This window comes from Lactuca saligna, chromosome 7, assembly GCF_052625555.1.
Source record: "Lactuca saligna cultivar CGN05327 chromosome 7, ASM5262555v1, whole genome shotgun sequence".
Taxonomy (NCBI): domain Eukaryota; kingdom Viridiplantae; phylum Streptophyta; class Magnoliopsida; order Asterales; family Asteraceae; genus Lactuca; species Lactuca saligna.
The window spans coordinates 41483356-41497755 of record NC_136423.1 but is presented as its reverse complement, the minus strand read 5'-3'; the positions used below and the strand labels follow the sequence as shown (position 1 = coordinate 41497755).

The window sequence follows — 14400 nt, the reverse complement described above, 5'->3', positions numbered from 1 at the left end:
ATACAATTTTCTGGATATTTTCTAAAGTTTTATTGTGTCAACATCATTTTTCTATGAAAGAATCTATAGTTATCGATATGCAGTAAATTAATAAACGTTTAAGATCTTCTTTTAACATAGCCAATAAAAAAATTAACAAATATCAGCACAATATATTCAAATTGCATATAAAGAAGTAAAAAAAGAAGGAAAAGACGAAAATACTTTGGTAGTGAGATTGAAACCAATATTTCCGAGTCTAAAGTTAATTGTTCCATTTCAAGTTCAAAGTTCCAAAATTAGGTCGTTGACCTTAATGTATGACAAGACTGGAATAGACAGGACTAGACTTGACAAACTTTCTAGGCTACTCTCGATGATGAGAATGAAAAGGACATTCATGTCATTTTTCACAAAAGAGTGAAGGGCATAATGGTTAGATGGTGTTTTTGGAACATATAAAGTAGTTAAGAGTTTTAGATACCTTCAACTGCTTCCTCTGCTACTTTTGAATGTTGTTTGACCAAGTCTTCCTTGCTATTGATATTTAGAAGAGCTGCTGATAATTTCTGCGATAAAGTCTTAACACCACCCTCAAGTTCTTCCTGTGGTATTTCATACTTTGATGTGACTTCATAAATTGAAGATTTAGAAACAAAAAGTATAAGATTTTAACCAACACTTGAAAAAGCAGAAATCAGAGTTTAGTTGCCAAATTTATTTAAGGACTAAATAGAAGAAATGTTTACCATGGAGGATAGATTTGAAGTAGAAATAGATTCTCTAAGATCTGCTTCCAGCCTCTCAATTGCACCTCTGAAAACCAAGGATAAAAGCGTCAGTTTAATCCAAATATATGAAACCTTGAGAGACTTTTTAGGCAATAAAACATTTAAAAAAATGGAGAATATGTCAACCTGCAGATACCAAGAGCTTTCCTCATATCTCCAGATGAAGCTGCAACTTTCTGCCAATCAATATTTAAGTTAAGTCAAGTCTTATAAATTTTGACATTAAAAATAGAAGGCAAATACATATAATAATGTGGTGCACAACATACTCACTCTTGCACAAAGTTCTAGTGCTTGTGGCTGGAAAACAGTGTAAGGAAGTGCCTGATGAAACAAGATATTCATCAAAATATAAACATTTTGCAGAAAATTAAGCAACTCAAAAGAAAAAAAAAAGTAAAATCAAGAGTGCTAAAAAGATTAATAAATAATATTGACCATTAGTTGTTGTTTGAGAATCATGATGATTTGATCCATAGTGTATGCTCGAAAAGACAAGACCATTGGTTTGCCTAGTAGAAACAATTATAGAAAACATTCATCAACAAAAATCCAAAAAAGAGCATATACCTATTTGGCTAAATTCAATAAATAGCAACATAGTTTAGAGATTGTAACTCACAATTTAGAGATTGCAACTAAGTCAATTGCATTAGCTATACCTGTAAAACAAGATCCAATATGAGAAACATAGATAAATCAAGAGCACATTAAACTGAAAAAACCATGTCAAATCATACCTATCAATATAATTTTTGAAAAGGGCAATGTTGTTAGCATAAATAAATCATAGAGCACCACCCGTTCCTTTGTAATCAAGTAATCCAATTTATCAACAACAACCAACCTATTAACAAAGAATTTATCAATAACTATTCACATTGCTATAATTGGATGAATTTTTCAAATGTAGCTAAAAAAGGCATATACATCTTACATCATTTTTGTGCGAGATGACTGTTATTCATCAACAATAACCAACCTGTTAACAAAGCATTTATCAATAACTATTCATATTGCTATAATTGGATGGATTTTTCAAATGTAGCTAAAAAAGGCATATACATCTTACATCATTTTGTGCCACATGACTGTTGCTTTTGAGAATATAATTGTTGGATTTGACTTAAGGGTGTAGAACGGTTGTTGACCTTCTTATGTGGTTGACTATTTCCAAGTATCTGCTAAAGGCATTAGCTTGTAAGCACTAAGTTGGTTGCATATGAGCCAATTCATATCAATGTATTGATAAGGTTTTACCTTGTTGAAAATTTCTGAAGTAGTTGAGAGAGAAGTACAGTTTATGCCCAATATGATTGGGAATTGACCTCCTGTCTGGAAACAATACATGATTCCACTCATTATAATCTCCATCTTTTAGATCGTGTGAGTAATTATGTAAATGCATTAGTTCCAGTAAGATTACAAAATGAACAATCAAGCATATGGAGATTACCTCTTTAGCCCAAACAGCCAGAGACTTCTTCACGTTTTCCATGGAAAGCGATTTTCCAGTCTGGGCATCCACAAACGTACAAGCTCCCAGCCTTCTCTTCCTTGACCACACTTAATTGCTCAGAATCTACATAATAAAACAGCTTAATTCAAAATATACGCACCAATGAACACGAATTTCATAGATCTGGTCACACATTAGGTAACAACATTATGAAAAGAAAATCAAGATAACCTGTTAGATTCCAGACCGGTTTATCAAGGAAACCATCTGGCTACTCCGACAACATAGGCGGAAGCTTCGCAGGTGACGTTGATCAGGTATTTGCATAAAGTAGGTAGTGGTGGACGCTCGCCACTGTGCACATTGAAGAGATCTACCTCTCCGTAAGTGTATGAATACCAAGCTGTCTCAAGGTCCCATTCACTTTCGTGCTCCTTCGAAGATCCTATGGCGTACCATCCGAGGTCAGGTGGCGACGGTGGGATTTTCTCTTTTCTTTCTTGATGATATTCCTTAACTTACTCGAGAATCTTGGTTGATCGTGGTTGATCTATGTTTTCTAGGGTTAGGGCTACTTGTGTGTGACGGAAAAGGTGGACTGCATCTTTCGTGAAGACGATGAGAAGCGGTTTAGGAGATTAGGTAAGGTCTGTGTAGTGTCGTGTAATATGTATAAGATTGGTTATGTGCTTAATACTATTGTACATGAGGTAATATATGTTGTACCTCTTAATTTTCAAGAAATAGGCAATATCCTTAATAATATAGTAAAGATATATATATATATATATATATATATATATATATATATATATATATATATATATATATATATATATATATATATATATACATACTACCTATTTGGGTTCGATGGGGTTTTGATGAGCATGTGGCTTCCCACTGACAAATTTTATACGGTCACATAAGCAAAACCATATATGACCGGACACTAGCTACTAGAAAATAGGTCTCTAATGACATGCATTTCTTGTCACTAAATGGCATATGACACAAATGTGTCATTAAAGCCTCAAACATTTGTGTGTTATAATTTTATGACATACGATTTTGTGTGTCGAAATTTTGCTATATACAATTATGATTTTTATAGAATTATATATTTTTATAAATGTACTAATATTCTAATTAAATCACATTCAATAATTTCATTATACAAAGAAATATAACATATACAAGCATGACAATTCATTACACTGAAAATATAACGTCATATGCAAAGTAGTGTAAAACAGTTGTTCGGCATATTCCTTAGCAATCTTCTCGACCTGAGCAATAACCTTATCAAATTCCTCCAACCATATAAATGCATTTTTAAAAACATCATCATACTTTCCATCCAAAACATCCTCCGCAAATCAACATTTTTGGAAAAACAAACAATACGGGACCGATAACGTAATTTATTAAACTGGAAATCTACAAGTAATTGAAACTTAACAAAATAATTTTTCTAAAAGGGTATCGAGGAAATGTTGATTAAAAAAATATTTAATGTTCTTAATTTTTGAAAAACATATAAGTTTAATAAAACAAGCCATTGACACTTATCAATTTCATTGTTAGAAAATTCATTTTTTACTTTATGTACAAGAGACTGATGTTTGACTTTGACCTAAGTTGCCCATTTGTATTTTTTTCACTTGTTGAGCCTGTACCACCTTTGAAGTGTATTATATTAAATATAATATTATTATCCCTGGATAAATGATAGAAGAAAGAAGTTGAATCATAATGGAAAGGTTAGACTTGACATTGTTTGATAGAAACAAAAATCTACATTTAAGAATTAAAAGATCACCAAACCAGTTATACAAAACCCCTTTAAGTATTGGAAACCCGCTTTTCTTTTAGCAACAAAAAGACAAATTGACTTGCATATGGCACTCTTGACTTGGTCACGTTAGCTTTCATGCCTTAAAAAAAATTATGAAAGAAATATGAGAACCGGTGCTCCAAGGATTAAACACCCAAACCAAGCGTGTGAATGATGTATTCTTGCCAAAAAAAATATGAATTCCATTCCTAAATCAAGTAATTTTTTGATCTGAAAAACATCTACAACTTGTTCACGTGGATTTATGCGGTCCGATTACACCTACCTCTATTAGAGGAACGCAATATTTCATTCTCTTGGTAGATGATTTTAGTCGGTGGATGTGGTTTTATATGTTTTCTAGGAAGTTTGAAATCTAGGGTACTTTTAAATAGTTCAAGTTGATATATGAAAAATGTTCAAGTTATGAATTAAAGACACTTTGAATGGATCTAGGAGAGAGTTCATTTCAAAAGAATTTGTGTTATTTTGTGAAAACAACATGACATCAAAGGCATCTTACGTAGAGTTGGAATATATGGACCCAACCCACCAATCCAATCCGAATCCAACCCAAAATTAGCAGGTTGGGTTGAAATTTTCAACCCATTTAGGTTAAATGGGTCAACCCGTTTAACCTATTTAATTAAATAGGTTGGGTTGGGTAAAAGTTATCAACCCGTTTTCAACCCACTAACCTATTTAACTTTAATATATATTTAACTTAATAATTATTTGAATATTACCATGTATTAATCTAAGTATTCATTTATTACTTACAATGTTCTATTGTTATTTATTTTTTTTAAAATGCAATCATATTCTTATTTTTTTTCTTTGCATCAACAACCCCAGTCAATCTTCAAAATTATTTCGGAATTACATATATTTAATGTTATTTGAACATTTTTTTTTTGTATTTGTGAATTAAGATTGTGCTTTTATTATACTTTCAAATTTTATTTAAGTTAGGAACTATTTTAAGTTGTGTAAGCTGTAGTTAATTTATTTACGTTTTTATTTTAAATGGATTAATCCAGGTTTAACCCATTGATTTAATAGGTTGGGTTAAGAATTACATAAAAGGTCTATCCGGTGACAACTCAAAGGTTGGGTTGGGTTCGAAATATTCACCAATTTAAATAAAAAAGGTTGGGTTTGGTTGAAATATTCAACACAATTAATAAATGGGTTGAACCCGAATCCAACCCAAGTCGGCCTATTGTCATCTCTAATCTTACGACACCACATTCGCCTCAGCAAAACAGAGTTGTTGAACGGAGAAATTGAACCTTTATTGACATTGCAAAGAGTCTTCTTAAAAGAAGAAATGTAACATAGGAGTTTTGTGGAGAAGTCGACATCCGATTTATCTTCTCAACCAATTACCAACGAAATCACTTCTGAAGATCAAACCATATAAAGCCTGGTTTGGGACAAAACTAAATCGTAAACATTTAAAGGTTTTTTGGTGTGTTGATTTTGTCAAAATTGTTGGTAGTTATTTGAAGAAACTTGAAGACTAAAGCAAAAAAAAATGGTGTATTTTAGTGTAAAAGATGTAACTAAAGGGAACCAAGTATTTGATCCAAAAAGCTAAAAATATGGGTTGATTACGATGTTGTTTTTGATGAAATAGAAGGATAAAATTGGAACAAAACAAAGAAGAAGAGACCGTGACTCCTAAAATGTAACGCCCGACAAATTAACACAAAACACACGTAATTTTTTTCACTTTTTATATTACAAACAATTGTTGTGCTTTCATATTAACTTGACAAAGTACAAGTAGTTATCATTACATACAATAAAAATACACCAAAGGATCAATCCGAATATTACAAAGTTTCTACAATCAAAATGCAAAATTTTATAGTCTCTCTCTCTCTCTCTCTCTCTCTCTCTCTCTCTCTCTCTCTCTCTCTCTCTCTCTCTCTCTCTCTCTCTCTCTCTCTCTCTCTCTCTCTCTCTCTCTCTCTCTCTCTCTCTCTGTGTGTGTGTTACAACTTTATGACGACATAACGCCCACTAAGGGGTCACTAACTACCTAAAATGCATATAAAAAAATAGCATATAAGATACAATAGCTTAGTGAGTAACCTTAACTTTAATGAAAATAAAAACATTGCAGCAATCACAATAATAAGGTATGAACAACAATAATTCACATTATAACTTTCAGGTAATACATACACCCACCTTTCTAAGTCACAGGTATTATAACCTATAAGGCTACCATTGACTTATAAATCCCTAGTGGTGGTATTACGGCCATAAAGGCCACCACCGTACCCGAATCATGTTTCCCTGTAATATTAAATCCATAAAGACTACCCTCGGAAACTAACATCACCTAAACCACAGCATCACGGCCACGAAGTCTACTAGGTTTCATTATCCCAATTTGTTGTTGCTCTCCCCATAGTTCATTTATATCCAGATAATAATATAGTTAACTACCAACTATCAAAATGGAAATAATATATAGTTACTTACCATGTAATAGTTTATATATAACAATCTCCAACTCTTATATCCTCGTTCTCATCCCTGGTTCCACAACTTCATAAAATATCAATTAATCATATACTTCTTAACTATTATAACTCGAGATAGAAATTACTTATACACAACTTAATCCAACATTTATATCAAGTTCATAACACTTAATTATATACCAACCAATTACATTCCATGAATTTGTTGTTCTTATGTCATAATTCATTAAGACATAAGCTAAATTTTATCTAAGTCACTATTTCATCTGCATGAGTATTGTAACTTAAGTTTAATATTTCCACCATATTCAAAAAAATAAACTCCATGGAAAAAACCAATTATACTCCATGAATATTTCATCTACATATCTTAATTCATCAAGACACATGGTCAATTTCACTTTACAAGCAGTTTCCAAAATTAGGGTTCATGTTCATCTTTCTCTCGTTTAAAAGATTGTCCATTATTTTGATATATAACCATAACATCATGAATTATCATTGAGCTTATTAAAACATATCATTAAATTTTCCTTCCATAAAAGCACAAAAAATTACCCTTTTTAAGTTTACCATTAAAACTCATCTAAGGTTTAAAAAAAAAGGAAGAGAATAATACATTTGATCCTAATGATAGATTAGGATTCTTGATTCTCTTGAGATTTAGTTGAATCAAGCTTCCTATCTTGGATTCAGCTCAAAATCACATATGAAGCTTTGGAAGGAGTTTTGTGTGAAAGTGAAGATAAAGTAGTAAATCCCTCATTTTTACTCGTTTTGTGACGTATGTCATTACGCGTCGTGTTACCAGGCCTTTATATGCCAGATTCTCACTAGGTTCCATCATGTAATTTAATTTTTATGCATTGCCTTCTACCTCTTTTCCATTTTGGCATCATACTTTCAAAGGCGTCGCGTAAGCTTTCTTATTTTAGCATCGTACTTCTACACAACTTGTCACATAACCTTACTTTCATCTGTCACATTATTTACATTATCCAATTTAATAATTTACTTCACCGTTTATGCGTCGCATAAATTCACCATGGTGTGTCACGTTTTATTGCTTGCATTTATCATACTTAACCAGATTTCTTGCTTTACCCTTGTAACCAATTAATACACCATTGAGTGATCTCGACTTAAGTCTCAAAGATCGAAATAACATGTACCAACATAATTACAAGATATAGTGTTAATATTTCATATTATTCCTAAATAGTAACCAAAATGCCCTTATGTTCAAAATAACTATGAAGCATGGTAAATTGAGCTTACAACCAATTTAAATTACAATAGTACTACACCTTCTCATTTATTATTAGCTACAGGTCAGGTGTTACATAAAACTTTTACAATAATCGAACTGGACAGCCCTGGAGGCAACCCGGAGCAATGGGAGCAACTATACAACCATGAAACTAATGTTGCTAAATCCATACAATATGCATCTATGTTTATTGTTTATTGATCATGTCATATGCAGGGGTAACCGATGACTATATTATATTTCATGTTTTACAAGTGAGTTTGATGTAACATGTATAATACAATTGCATCTCAAGAACTACCTCTCGTATATAAATCGGACAAGATCATTTGTGTCCTCTATTAAGATATTAAATGACATGATTAAGAGATTAAACAATATTTGATAGTTGAAAAATAGTATGGCCTAGCTGGTTAATGAAACCATGTTTCTAGCTTATTTGAACAAATAAAAATATTTTGAAATATTACACTAGTTATTTATAAGAAACCAATATAATTTTTAAGCGAATCATATGGTTGATGTTTGCAATATACATTCGAGTCATATTAAACAAAACACAAAATCTTACGGAAAACAATTACTATAAATCCTATATAACAAAACCATAAAAAATTATAATTTATGAAAATGTAAATTGTTTCATATAAAAAACATAAGAAAATACTAATCAACAGCAATATTATTAGGATAGCTACCATAGATATTCTTACCTAATGTTGTGACACGAATTAAAAACAAGTTTATCTAACTTCTTGGGTGTTATGGAGATGTACCTTTCCACATGTACGGATTTTACATGAAAATAAACATAATTTTTGTTATCTAACAAAAAATATGGATTTGTCATTTATGTTGATACAAAATGCAAAAATAATTGATAAGTACTTACTTTCCAACTAAGTTCATCCTAAATCAACCATTCATTTAATGAGATGATAGTTACACTACCAACCATCTTTTTGTTGGTTGCATTAAATTTAATTGCACATATATTAATTAAATAAAAACATGAGTCTAGACATTGCATCATACGATGAGAGATCATTAGAACACGATTCATCGGTCTGTTGCGGTAATTGAAGTAAATAACTTATCTTAAGTTAAGTCTGTTTACGATGGAGTGGGAGTCTCCAATAAGGATCGATTTTGTAACTTGAAAGTTACAATTGAAAGTGCAACATAGTATGAAGAGCGGTTGCAAGATTGAGCACCGCCAGCAGTCAAGGAGTCCAAGAGGACATAAGAGTAACGGTTATTACCTAGGATGAAAAGATAATGTATGGAGTCATTATACAACCCTTGTTTCATTGATGATTCTGGGACGTAATCATCCTAAGTGGAGATAATTGTAACGTCCGCAGATTCGGGCTAATCAATTTAGGGATAATAAGCGTTAAAAATAAATTTTTGATAGAATATTATTTATAATATTAACCAAAGTTATTGTATATGTCACAAAGATTCCGTACATATAAAGAACACTGAAATCCAACTTAAAACGAAGAAGTTATGACCCATCGAATTTTTGCGACAAAACCGGCACGGCGTCGTATATCGTAAAAAGCGAAATTTTGATAAACTACTTTTTAGCATTATTGATATAAAAAAAAAGTTGTAGTATACGCTAAACCGAGAACATACATAAAAAAGAATGTCCATATCTGACTTCATTAGAGGAAGTTATGATTCCTCTAAGATTTTGCATAATAGTATATAGCCCAGAAATCGAATTTGAGATCGATCGATTATTAGCCGACACAACCTAAAATAGAATTGAAGATTTCGTTAATAGGAGCTCAACAATATAAAGACAAACGAAAACGGACGTCGAATGACAAAGCTATGAATTTTTAACAAACTTTAACTTTCTAAGACTGTTAAAAATAACTTTAAAAATAAAGTCAAAATTAGCTAACGGAGTCTAAACAAAAGTTGTAGATCACGTCGCTACCAACGCATGGATATAAATAACGTCAATGATGAATCTAGACTAATAACTTAAAATGGTCCTATCTCCCAACTGTCCTACATGGATGATCCTTACTTAATAGATCATGAAAGTAGGCTTTGGGTTAATGATGCATCTAGACTAATAATTAGTCGCATTAAATATTATACTAAACTTAGCCATAATAATTCTAGGTTACGTCAAAGGAAAAGACAGTTGCTAGAAGCGAAATGTTGCCCGAATTTTGAGTCGTCACTTTAACAAGTGAGTGCATAGTCTCTTTCATGAACATGATTTTAATACAAGTATTAATTAAAGTATTAAAAATATGTTTACGAGTAAAATATTTGATATTGCCTGAAATACGTGTTAAGAGCATATCTGATAATATTTGATGATTTAGGGTACGGAGTAAGCCTAAATTAATAAAGATGAATATTGGGTAGTATCTTCTTATGAGTTTGGATACGATATACATGGAGGGTAGAACTTTAAAATATGTCATTAATCCGAGAGCATGGATTAGACATAGTCATCCGTCCCTAGTCCGAGAGTATGGATTGGGCATAGTCATTTGTCATTGATCCGAGAGCATGGATTAGACGTAGTCATTCATTTCTGATCCGGGAGTATGGATTAGGTAAAGTCATTCATTTCTGATCCAGGAGTATGGATTAGGTAAAGCGGTTAATTTTAGATCCGAGAGTATGGATCGTGTCGTTGTGAGGATCGACAGGGTGGGGTAAAATTGCTTATATGAGGTGAATTTGTATATTGCGAGTTCTACGATATATATGATATAACATTGTGGGATTGAAATCCCTATGTACTCACCAGGTTTCCCAACCTGGCCCACTCAGTTTATGTAACATTCGGATTTTTCAGGTATAGTGTAAGTTTAATTATGTTATTTTGTAAGAGGGACTCGGCGAGTCGGGGCTCAGACTCGCCGAGTAGAGACGCGGGATTGAGCGAAGGTGCGCGCTTGGACTCGGCGAGTCCAGGGTATGGACTCGGCGAGTCTGCGCTGTGTTATGAAACCCTAAATCCCCGGGTTTGTGGCCTATTTAAGGGGCCTTATGGCCGTCATTTGCGCTCATCCAACCCCCAGAGTGTGTCCCTAGAGTTCTTGAGCGTTTGGTGAAGGATTGAGAGCAAATCTTGACCTTGTGAGTGTTGTTTAGCAAGAAGAAGGAGGCTCTAGGCAAGAGGAAGCAAAGGAGGTTGCTATTTCGTGGATTTGGAGCTTGGATCATCACTCTAGAGGTATTATTTTCGGACCATTTCCTGTTTGATGAATCTTGATGCAAGTTAGGGCTTAATATGATCATTTTTGGGGTGATTTGGTGCCCTTTTCGTTCCCTCTTTGAGTTGAGACCATGGATCTGGATCCATAGAGGTCCAGAGGGCCTCACTCATCAAGCTTTATGGGTGAAAATGGAGTCCTTGGCCTTGTGTTGAAGTAATAGAGTCAAAATCATCATTTGTGATCATGAAGAGGATATTTATGCATCAAGATTGTGACTTTACGTGCTAAATAAGCATGGGGGGACTGGATCTATGGATTAGTGGACTGGATCTGGCCTTTTGAGCAAGATTGAGTCAGTGCATGGCACGGACTCGCCGAGTCCGAAGAACAGACTCGGCGAGTAGCTTGAATGTTGCACGACCACTCAGCGAGTGGCCTCGCCGAGTTGGGATGAGTGAACTCAGTGGGTCAAGGGGGAGTCAGGATGGACAGGTGGACCGAGTCAAACCGGACTCGCCGAGTCGTTCTTGAGACTCGGCGAGTTGAGTCGTGGTGGCCCCACAAATCGTGCCAGGTGGAGCTCGTCGAGTTGGGAAGGGATGCTCGACGTGTCAAGAGAGGGTTTCAGGGAAATTGGTGATTGCGCTCAGACTCGCCGAGTCGCTATAGTGCACTCGCCGAGTCCGGTCAAGTTGACCGTTGACCAGCGTTGACCTAGATTGTCCTGTTATGGTATGGTCAACCCTAGTTGAGAAAGTGTTAATTAGAGATATATTGTGCTATAGGGGGACTTCAGCTCGGCGGATCGAGTGTTTAGTGATTTCAGGGTTACGGTTTACCGAGACACACGAGGTGAGTCTTCTCACTATACTTTACCTTGAGTAGGTAACTAGAGTTATGTGTTAGAGTATTTGTATGCCATGTATATTATGTGTTGTACTGCATTACTTTTATGTGTTTGATGCTGTGCATGTTTACAGAGCTAGAACCGGAAGGTTCACAGAGTTAGAACCTGAGGGTTCACAGAGTTTGGGTGCACGGACCCACAGAGTTATAGCCTCGAGTGGCTAATATGTGTTATATGTAGTATTTTGGGAACTCACTAAGCCTTGTGCTTACAGTGTTGATGTTATTTGTTTCAGGTACTAGTGACGACCGTGGGAAGGCGCCGGCTTGATCCGTACACACACGTTTGGAGCTTGACATTTTGATCTTGGGATTTTGTAATATAATGTTGAACAATTAAAAAGGGGTTGTTTCTATGAATATTGATGGAATTATGCTTTTATAAAAAAAATCGAAAATTTTGTTTGAAAAATTCAGTGTTACAGTTTATTTGTATCACGGGTATCGATGCGAAGATACATTACACTAAGACATTAAAGGAGATTAATTCATTAGTGTAGATGAATGTAAGTTATGTTTATGCTTATGTTTCTGTATTGACGATGGCATCCCAATGTTTTAACATAAATAAAATGCATTTCTTTGGAAATACTTTGATAATATATTTATCATATATTTTGGAACAAATTCCGCAGTATTATTTTTCAAAAAGAATACTCTGGTTTTAAAATAAGCATAAATAATTTTTTTAAAATGATCGTGAACTTGGGGATGTCACATGTTCATTCAACTCCTTTTTAGTAATCATGATTTCTATCTTTTAGAATCTCAACGATCCTACGGTAATCCCACATAACATCAATCATTATCGCAAAAGGCTAAAAATCTAACTAAGTCTACAACAATTGCAGAGTAGGGGATAAAGGAACAACATGCTCACAACATTTCATAAGATCAATTAGAATGCAGGAGCGTAGAGCCTTTAAGGTGTAGTGGTGTGGGATCATAATACTTAATACTAAGGATTCCCCATAGGTTTTCATGGATATTTCAACTTATTAAGGGATCTCATTCTTATGATCATAGCTTGGGGCTCATTCATAACCGAGGCTAATGACTTTGAAATTGGATCAATTATGTTGTCGTTGGTTGGGGCTTCACATATCTTCATGCAGCCTCACTTCGTGATCTCACTTATGAGAAGATATTATGAGTATGTGTTTGTAAATCTAATGTGACATTGTTTATTTCACTTAAGCAATTGACATTATGATAATATTGTTGATCATATTCGTTATTTTGTTAACCTCCCTGAGATCCAAACTGAGTTTTATGATCTAAACACTTCTTTTATTTGCGTCACATGTTGCTAAATGATGTGTTTTATAGTGCAAATAATCAATTGCGATGTGCTTCAATTTCTTCCAATTAAGAACATCTTTGGTTAAATAAAACACAAAGCTTGACTCAGAAATGCAGTAACCTTTATTCCCTTGGTAACTCGTATCAATGTAACTTTTTATGTTGGGTCTTCATCAACAACTCCATATAGAATATACCTATCTTTAGTTCTTAGGTATTTAAGTATGTTCTTCATTATCATCCACTAACCCTCACAAATCATGCTTAAGGGCCTAAAGAGATTTTAGGTCTAGTATACTACATGGTATACATGATAATCTAATAGTCAAGATATGTGGGATTTTACTTATATTTTCACATGAAAATTTTTAACTAAGATGTATCCTATTCAATTTTAAGTCATGCGACATTAGAATGAATCTATGTTTGGAGTCATTCATTTCTAACATATTTAAAACTGTCTATATACGAACATTGACTTGCCAAATGAGTCATTTTGCTCTATCTTAACAGATCTTGACTCCAGGGATATAATTGGCATCTCTATAGTCTTTCTCATAGAAACACTTTCCAAGCTAATATTTAACACTCTCAAAGTTTCAAATGTCTGATCAGATTGTAGTATGTTATCTACATACAAATTGGAAGATAATTGCACTCTTGCTAAATTCTTGTAAACAAAAACTTAGTCTTTATCTTTTAGATAACCAAACTCTTTGGCATTTTCATCGAAATGAATATTATGACTCCAAGATCATTATTTTAATTCATATATAGATTTCTTAAGCATGCATACTTTCTAGGAATTTTCAAATCCTCAAAACCATCATATTAGGTCATATATATACATCATTTTCCAAGTTCATGTAAAGCAATGCAATTTTCACATTTTTTTCATATAAAATAATCATAATATGCAATTACAAATATTAAAGTGTTTCTCGAATCCAAGTTCATGTTAAAGAATGCCATTGTTGAAGAAACAAAGAGCCATTATACTTAAAGTAACTTCTAAATGGCCTTGGTTTGTCCAATATTTGCTACTGGTGAGTCGTATTAGGAAGAGCTCAATTCATGTGGTTAAAAATTTAAATTTCAGTTTATGGACAAAACACATTCATGTTTGAGAATATTTTTCGTGTGGATATCTACAAAGAT

The 14400-nt window shown here is 33.5% G+C and overlaps 1 pseudogene; it reads right to left on the bottom strand.

The window, feature by feature from the left end:
* Positions 1-455: 455 nt before the first annotated feature.
* On the bottom strand, positions 456-2268 carry LOC145006862 (cell division control protein 6 homolog B-like; annotated as a pseudogene).
* Between the last annotated feature and the right edge of the window lie 12132 nt (positions 2269-14400).